Raw genomic sequence first — 9,214 nt, forward strand, 5'->3', positions numbered from 1 at the left:
CATCGAATTGGCACAGTATCACGTCTACCCCTTTCTGTTGGTCCAAGTGAGTCACTTTCTAAAAGCTCTCTCATATCAAACCCTCTTTGTGCTTAAAATCTTTGGCCTAATGTCTTTGACCTCCAGACTCAGCCTTAAAGGACTCATGTGATCAGGTCAGCTCCACTCAGATACTGATCTTCCTATCTTAAGTGTTAATCTTCCTATTTTAAGATTGAAAGTGAAAAGTGAAAGTGAAGTTGCTCTTTGTGACCCTGTGGACTGTAGCCCTCCAGGCTCCTCTGTCCATGGGATTCTCCAGGCAAGAATACTGGAGTGGGTTTCCATTTCCTTCTCCAGGCGATTTTCCTGACCCAGGGATTGAACCTAGGTCTCCTGCATTGCAGTCAGATTCTTTACCATCTGAGCCACCAGGGAAGTTCTTCCTGTCTTAAAGTCACCTGATTTTGGACCTTAATTACAGCTGCAAAATCCTTCCATAGAAGCACTTAGATTAGTGTTTGATTGAATAACTAGGAGAAAGTGAGTGGTACATGAAGGGCTGGAAATCTTGGGGACTACAGAATTCTGCCTACCAATGTGAGACAACTGGTAGAATTTTTTGTATATTAACTGATAATATTGTATCAATGTTAATTTTCTGGCTTCGGTAATTGTACATTGGTTATGCAAAATGTCAACATTCATGGAAACCAGTATATGAGAATTCTAAAGTATTATTTTAATAATGTTTGTAAATATAAAATTATTTAAAATAAAAAGCTTAAAAAGCAAAACAAAACAAGATACCAGACCAGTCCAGGTTCCAGGGGAAGGAAAACAAAGTGTATCTCTTGATGGAAAGAGAGGCATGTTTATAATGGGAGGGAGGTACTGATGGTGGCCATTTTTGAAAACTGTTTATCACAGGCTCTATGAGTTAAAAAAATGAACATAATCAGTTCTTCTCTCATCGAACATGTAATCTGGTGAGTGAGAGAATGTCTATTGGACTGATATTTACTGTGTCTCCTACAGAGTAGGCATCATGGTAATCACAGGAGATGCAAGTGTGACTAAGATACCCACAATATTATGGTTTAATGGAAGACAGCAATTGGTGACCAGTAATTACAACTCAAGGTGTGATAAATGTTATGGCCAGCTAAATACAGAGGACTGAGACAGCAAATGGAGATCAGAAAATGCATTGTTTGTGGGTTAACAGACAAACATCAAGTATTTCCTTCTCCCTTCCACTCCAATACTTTGAAATTGCTCCCACAAATTGAAAGAAGTTATCTGTATGGTTTACTACTGTATTTTCTATTTGAGGGGCTTTCACGTTTCATTGAATTTACTTATAGAGTAGATTTTTACACAAATGAATATCTTCCTACTAATAAAAATTGCAACTCCTGCTAGAGTCATATATATCATCCTAGATATCTGTTATACTTCTTTTCTCTCTCCAAGGAGTAGCTGAGATTTCACTGGAAATGGGTGTCCCTCATTTCCTGACGTTGTTCAGTATCTCTGATAAGCCAGCATTTGTTTCCACTGGATGTCTTTCTCTCTCCGTGTCTCGATTTCAGCAGTGTGCTGGTTTTCTGTAGGACACCAAACGGTGCCTCCCTAAGTGGTTAAGTCCAAGTGTTCAGCCTCTCTCATTTTTTCCAGCAGTGGTCTTTGAGAGAGCTACTTTTAACCTATTTCATCAGCAATTTTATGGCTCCACTCAACCTTTAAAAAGAATCACAAATGGCAGGCTGTACCTATAAATTCATACACAGAAAAATCTTCTGGAGTGAGGTGAACATTTTAAGGTCCTCTTTGGTAGAAGCATATGTTCTTAGGCTATTTAACAGTTGAAAAACTGTGCTATCTCCCTGAGGTGGCAGCCTGAAGAGACTTTCCTGAGGGTTTTGCTAACAGTGTTTGAGCTAAGCTGATCCTCTTATGAATCCTGTTGTTTCTAGAGCATTTGCAAACGTTCAAATGAATGGATGACGGTCTTTCTGCTCCTGACATGTCTTGCCCTTTATCCTTCTGAACCACCCAAAGTGTCCTAGGGTGCATGAGTTCTAGGGACACAATCTGAAGGTGGTGTCTATGATAATGAAGGTGGGGGTCTTACACTGGTGGAGCAGAGGACCTGAGTGTGTCCGTTGTGACACGCTCAGTGACACACAGTATGAGTGTGTCCATTGTGACTTGAAGTGTGTGTGTATCCATTGCTACTCTCTTCAGGCAGTAGCCTTAAGGCTTTCCTAGGCATATTGTGTTAGTACACGTATATCGATTAGGACAGTGCTTAATTAATTTATTTATTTTTCCCTTTTGATCATGCTGTGAGGCATGTGGGATCTTACTTAGTTTCCTAACCATGGATTGAACCTCTGCTCCCTACAGTGGAAGCACGGAGTCTAAACCACTGGATGACCAGGGAAGTCCCAGGACAGTGCTTTATACATAAGACTTTAACAGATACTGTTGCTGGTGTTATTGTTATAAAGCACCAAATTTAACCCAAGTCATAAAACTCATGAGAAGATCTTCCACCACTGTTGAACTGTATCTATTATGTATCCTGAGAGAAAGGGAGAAGGAATATAATAAGAGCTCTTATTTCAAGGGACGAGTAGAGAAAATCTACTTCCACTGTGCTCAGGATATGAAAGGTACTAACTCTGACTACCAGCAGAATCCTCTTCCTCCCCCAGCCAGGCCTATTCTAGCTCTGACTGCTCATTCTCCCAAGTTAAAAAAACCTTCCCCCAGAAATGTACCCACACAGAGGCTCACCAAGCTACTCATTTCACCTCATGTCACCTGGGTCATATGAGTATAGCTACACAAAAGGAAGAGTTTTGATCACTGTCATCTCTGCAGGGTTTTGTCGGTGACTTCAGCTAAGTGAATCACTTATCAGGGCCTGAGCACCACCTCTGCTCGCATGCTGGGCCCATACCCTTTCACTTAGGTTTTCACTCAAAGCAAAGTTGGAGAACCAAAAACATGTTTGGGATTCAGAAGATGGGAAACAGAGGCACAGACATAAAGCACAAAGGTATGGACATCAAGGTGGGGAAGCAGTGGTGGGATGAATTGGGAGATCAGGATTGACATATATACACTATTGATACTATGTCTAAAATATATAACTAATGAGAACCTATCGTATAGCACAGGGAACTCAATTCAGTGCTCTGTGGTGACCTAAATGGGAAGGAAATTCAACAAAGAGGGGATATATGTATACGTAAAGCTGATTCACTCAGCTGTACAGTAGAAACTAACACAACATTGTAAAGCAACTATACTCCAGTGAAAATTAAAAAAAAAAAAAAAAAAAAAGATGGGAAACATGGGCCCAGAGAAGGAAATTCTAGTAACTGGATATTTCTAACTCTGTCATATTTTTCCATCTGCACAGTTCAGCAAATCAGGCTGAGAAGATTCAGGGTCCTGTTCACTGGATACTTCTTCCAAAGGCGACCTGTAGGTCATTGTATTTCTGTTCTGCCTCCTCATCTGTGTCAATGCCATTGCAAGCGTGTTTGGCTATCTATAATAATACTGGAAATAGTTTATTTTCTACCCCCTGAAATAGTAAATCTTTAACAGTCCCCCCAAAATGGATGCTATGATTTTCTTGACCCTCTGCAAAGAACACATTGATGTTCATTTGTAGTATATTTCAAAGCTTCAGTCAAGAACAGCTAGGAAGTTCTTTGTAAAATCTAAAAGCATAAATCCAAATCTGTTGGGACGAATGTGTGTTGCCATGTCTCCTACCAAGAGATGCTTTGGAATTTCAAATATTTCTTTAGCGTTCTCAAAGAGGTAAAGGGGTAGAAAGAAAGATATTTCCCTGTGGTCATTTAACATTAGTTTCTCTCCTCTCAGCATCTCGGCAGTGTGTTCTGAAGCTGAGTGTCTTGCTTCATGGGTGGAGCATTTGTGCGCAAGTTCTGGGCCAGAGGAAAGGATGCAGATGTAGACGAGCAGCAGGAAGTACTCCTCCAACCTCTGTGGTCAGGAGACAAAGAAACGAATGTGACCTGAACAGACTGACATGGGGTTCATTTGCAAAGAAAGGGATAGGGAGAGAAAAGACCCAATGTATCTGAATGTTTTTCATCTTCTTGAAAGGAGAAAGCAAAGGGAGTTGTGAGGATCTTTGTGCTCTGTTTGACAGATGGCAAAACCAAGGCAGAGGAGAAGGCACCACTCTTCTTTTCTCTCTTTTACTCATTTATTTGGCTGCCCATGGCCTTCGTTGCATGCAAGATCTTTAGTCACAGTCTGTGGGATCTAGTTCTCTGGCCAGGGATTGAACCTGGGCCCCCTACATTGGGAGCACAAAATCTTAGCCACTGGACCAGCAGGGATGTCCCAGGGTACCACTCTTCTGGAGGCCATTTGACTGCAGTGACTAAGAGCAAAATACCAATCTCCTATGAAGGCTGGTAGCCTTGACTACTCCAAGAAAAAGCAAGAAACAAAGGGCAAGGCCAAGTGCTAGAACAAAACTATTCACCACCAATCCCTCCCTCCCCTTTCTCTGATGGAAGTTCCATCACAACAGCAAGACCCCACTGTCAAAGAGTCTAGTCTATGCTCTGTATTCCACTTTATTTATGCTTTTCTTAGCAGTGAGGGCATGTGACAGGTAGGTCTGAAGGCTCTGCCCCAGCCTGGCATGACACCTGAAACACTCCTTCATTTCTTTCCCTGAGTTTTGAGGGAGAATAAGAGGTAGCCAGTTATTTAGGGCTCACCCCACCCAGAGATTAAGCCAAAATTGCATTTGGAGCTGAAGTCATGGCCAGAATTACTTACTACTAGTTAGCTTCCAGATCACTGAGCAAGTCTTATTTTTCTTGAGGTCAGCGGCAGCTTTTGGAGTCCACATTTACGTAACATGGACAAAAAGAAAGAGGAGGAAGAAAGGAAAGGAGATAAAAGGAGAGGGAGAAAATAAATATGGCCACAGAGAAAGTATGGGGGAAAAAATGAAAAGTCAAAAAGGACGTAGGGATAAAAAAGAGAAAGAAGAAAAAAAATGGAACTACCAGGAGGTGTCAACTAGTCACTTTGCAAGCCAGTGATTTTCCTGTTACTTTAGACTTTTAAACTAAGGAAGACCAGCCTCTGTGTTCGTGTTCTATTGGTGCTGTAACAATATATCACAAATGCCGTAGCTTAAAACAACACAAATTTATTACATTACAGTTCTGGAGATCTGAAGTCCAAAATGAGTCCAAAATAGGTCTCACTGGGCTAAAGTCAAGCAAGACTACATTCTTTCCAGGGGTTCTAAGGGAGAGTCCAATTTTCCTGCATTCTTCATCTTCTAGAAAATGCCTACACCCCTCATTTATTTTCATTTTCAAATCCCACAATAATCGGGAAAGTCTTTCTCACATCCCATCACTCTGACACTGACTCTTCCACACTGAAAGTCCTGGTGATTATGTTGGGCCCCCCAGGGCAATTCAGGATAAACTCCTTATTCTAAGGTCAGCTGATCAGCAATCTTAATTCCCTCTTGCCATAGAATGTAACATATCCACAGGTTCTGGAGATTAGGACATGGGCTTCTTTGATGAGCCATTATCCTGCCCACCACAGCCTCTTATTTAAAAAAAAAAGATACAAATGAACTTATTTACTAAACAGAAACAGACACACAGTCTTAGAGAACAAATTTATGGTTACCAGGAGTGAAGAGTGGCTGGGAGGGATAGATGGGGAGTTTGGGATTGACATGTGCACACTGCTATATTTAAAATAGATACTTATGGACACAGGAGGGGCAGTGAATTGAGAGAGGAGCATTGACATATATACACTACCATGTGTAAAATAGATAGCTGGCAGGAAGCTGCTGTATAACACAGAGAGCTCAGATCAGTGCTCTGTGATGACCTAGAGGGATGGAATGGGAGTAGGAGTGGGAGGGACACTCAAGAGGGAGGGGATACATGTGTACATATGGCTGCTTCATGTTGTTGTATAGCAGAAACTAACACAACTTTGTAAAGCAGTTATATTCCAATAAAAAAAGTAGTAAGACTAGCAAAAGCTAGCTTCTCAGAAGCAGTTCAGAACCAGCTTCATTCTTTCCAGCTCAGTATCACTCCCAAATATACAATAAAAAGTCATTGCTATAAAAAAAAATAAATGTTTTGTTGTTGTTGTTTTCTCCAACAGATGTTTGAAATACAATTATGTACCTTTTCCCCCCATACTTTTTCATCCTCTTTATCAAAATAATGATTGTACTCCAAAATTGAGAGGGGAAAGAAACAGGCTTGACAATCTCACCTGGTAAGGCTCATTGATACTACTCTTAAAATGAATAACCACTTTTCCTGGCACATTGTGTCTGAAGAAACTCAAGAATTTAGGGACTCATGGCAGTGGATATTCTCTCACGAACAGAAGCAAATGCAAGAAGAATCTCTTAATCTTGGAGGATGCCTTTGAAAATGAATAGCCCAGGGTCAGGGAATGGAGGTTGAGGAATGTGCCTTTTTTCCCACCCGTCTCCTTTGCCATATGAGCCATCAGAGCAGAGGCAGATGATCTGACCAATCTGTTCAGCTCTGGTGGTGTTCTTTCTCAGTGCCTGTTGGTCCAAGACCTGGAGAACGTTTCCTGTGGATGAAGGCAGCATTGAGCCAGTTGGGAGAGTAACAAGCAACACTCGCATCCATAAAAGTAGACAACACACCAACATCATGGGACCAAAGAGTTGGTAGTGAGACATCGAATTCAGGTGAAATAGATACTGCTGCTGCTGCTAAGTCGCTTCAGTTGTGTCCGACTCTGTGCGACCCCCTAGACGGCAGCCCACCAGGCTCCCTGGTCCCTGGGATTCTCCAGGCAAGAACACTGGAGTGGGTTGCCATTTCCTTCTCTAATGTGTGAAAGTGAAAAGTGAAAGTGAAGTCGCTCAAATAGATACTAGTGGGTATGAATTTCCCTGATAAAGGCAGAAAACAGGGGTGTTGAAGTCTTATGCAAAAGCCTCCCTCTGTGGGGTTATCTAGGTTATAGCCTAAACGAGCTGGGAGCTAGTATGAAATAGCCTGTGTGAAACCTCCTTTGCTGTAGTTTTTTTTTTTTAATCATGATCGTGCTTCTAACTCCTAGTAGATGGATTGAGGAGAAGGCAATGGCACCCCACTCCATTACTCTTGCCTGGAAAATCCCATGGACGGAGGAGCCTGGTAGGCTGCAGTCCATGGGGCTGCGAAGGAGTCGGACACGACTGAGCGACTTCACTTTCACTTTTCACTTGCATGCATTGGAGAAGGAAATGGCAACCCACTCCAGTATTCTTGCCTGGAGAATCCCAGGGACAGAGCAGCCTGTTGGGCTGCTGTTTATGGGGTCGCACAGAGTTGGACACGACTGAAGTGACTTAGCAGCAGCAGATGGATTGAACATGGAAAGAACACCAAGTAACCAGAGGAGTCTCCCAAAACTATGCTCATTTCTCTTCTTCTGGGGTAACATTCAGCATATGAGACTGCAAGCTGGAAAATAAGCTCTATTAATCAGAAAACCATGGCAACAGAAAGTTTAAGCAAAAAAAATCAAGAAAAGGAAACTTAGTTGCTCATGGATACTGTCTCAATTCCATAATGATTAAACCTGGAAGTTGCTAAGACATTTGAAGAACCACCTCAGACATCAACCTGTCAGAAGGCAGGCCTTGACACAAAGTAAACTGGCAGCACTGGTAATGTAACAATGTGTACAGCTTTGGAAATGTATAATACATCCTGATTGTTAAAACAACACATTGTCTATAGGCATAACTTGATCTGGGACACGTTATAAATTTCAGCAAACACAATGTTTCTTCCAGGACTAATTCTCTACCTAAATTTGAGATATATTCTAAATTATTTCTCTCACTAAATCAGTAGAGTAAATGATATCTGTTGAGGGATGAACAGGTTCAAAGTTCTTCTGGATCATTTTGAGTTGTGTAGGCAGAAATCTGAACAGCTACATACACATTTACACTGGAGATAGTCTCCAATGGTGACTCTGCTGTGGACCAAGACTACAGTTTTGATTGATTTCAAGGTTTCTGAGGCATTTTGTGACCCTCTCTGAATGATCAATGTCCTGCTACATATGATGACCCAGATCTTTAGGAATATTGCTTAGGAACCAAGTAATTTGCATTTCAAGACATCAACTTGGATCACTGGGGGAATAATGGTGGAGAAACATCTTTCAGGATATGTGGTTTTGCCAAATCTCTGTCATCCAGCCTTTTACCATTTTCATTACTAATTGTATATACATGGAGGAATTTCATTTAGATGTCTGGCCTGAGGTGAACGTCTCCAAATATCCATCTACGAATTAGCCATTGGGGGAAAAGTACTGCAGAAGGTATCAAATTACCCTTGCATGATGGAATTCTAACTAGTAGGATAACAACAGGAGTTCTTCAGAACAAGATGTCCACAAAGAGGAAAGCAGAGAAGACAATAACTGTTTCTAGAATTAGTAGGCATTATTCTATAAAATCCCATAAGGGTTTGTGAACAGGCAAATGTCCTAGTTATTTGGAATCCTTAATTCTAGAAACACATTGAGGCTTACAGCATGGATAAATGGCTCGAATCCTTCCAATGAAAAAGAACACAATAAGAGAACTAGCTCTAAATCACAATTTGAAAAATGAACATCTGTAATTGAACTTTCAATGACCACATGGCATATAATGACATGGCTTTAAGATATATGTGCCTAACAGAGTGAATTGTCATCCTATCAGGATATAGACCACAGGTCATCTAATTCCTTGGTCTGTACCCGGGCTTTAGTGACTGGCAATCTGAGTAACAATTCATCTTGGAACATAGATGCAAATCAGTTACCACCTTCTGGACAGAAGATGTTTCTATACTTCAAATTCACTGACAAATACTTAAATGCAAATACTTAATACCAAGACATGCTATATTCTTCTACAGTAGATACACAGAATATAAAGAAATATTTTCCTTTCATTTTCCTATTTGTCATTATTTTGACATTATTTGGGGCTTCCCAGGTGGTATAGATGGTAAAGAATCTGCTTGCCAATGCAGGATACATAAGAGATGCCAGTTCAATCCCCATGTCAGGAAGATCCCCTGGAGAAGGAAATGGCAATCCACTCCAGTTTTCTTGCCTGGAAAATCCCATGGACAGAGGG

At 41.1% G+C, this 9,214-nt stretch overlaps 1 long non-coding RNA gene across 1 annotated transcript; it reads left to right on the top strand.

Moving 5' to 3' along the window:
- The first annotated feature begins 2,222 nt into the window (after positions 1-2,222).
- LOC145524684 (uncharacterized) lies at positions 2,223-4,921 on the top strand. The gene is made up of 4 exons (XR_014067761.1): positions 2,223-2,660; positions 2,872-3,049; positions 3,416-3,480; positions 3,889-4,921. It is a non-coding gene; the product is annotated as an uncharacterized LOC145524684 (long non-coding RNA).
- Positions 4,922-9,214: the final 4,293 nt, after the last annotated feature.

Source organism: Giraffa tippelskirchi, chromosome 10, assembly GCF_054371585.1.
Source record: "Giraffa tippelskirchi isolate mGirTip1 chromosome 10, T2T-mGirTip1v1.2.pri, whole genome shotgun sequence".
NCBI lineage: Eukaryota > Metazoa > Chordata > Mammalia > Artiodactyla > Giraffidae > Giraffa > Giraffa tippelskirchi.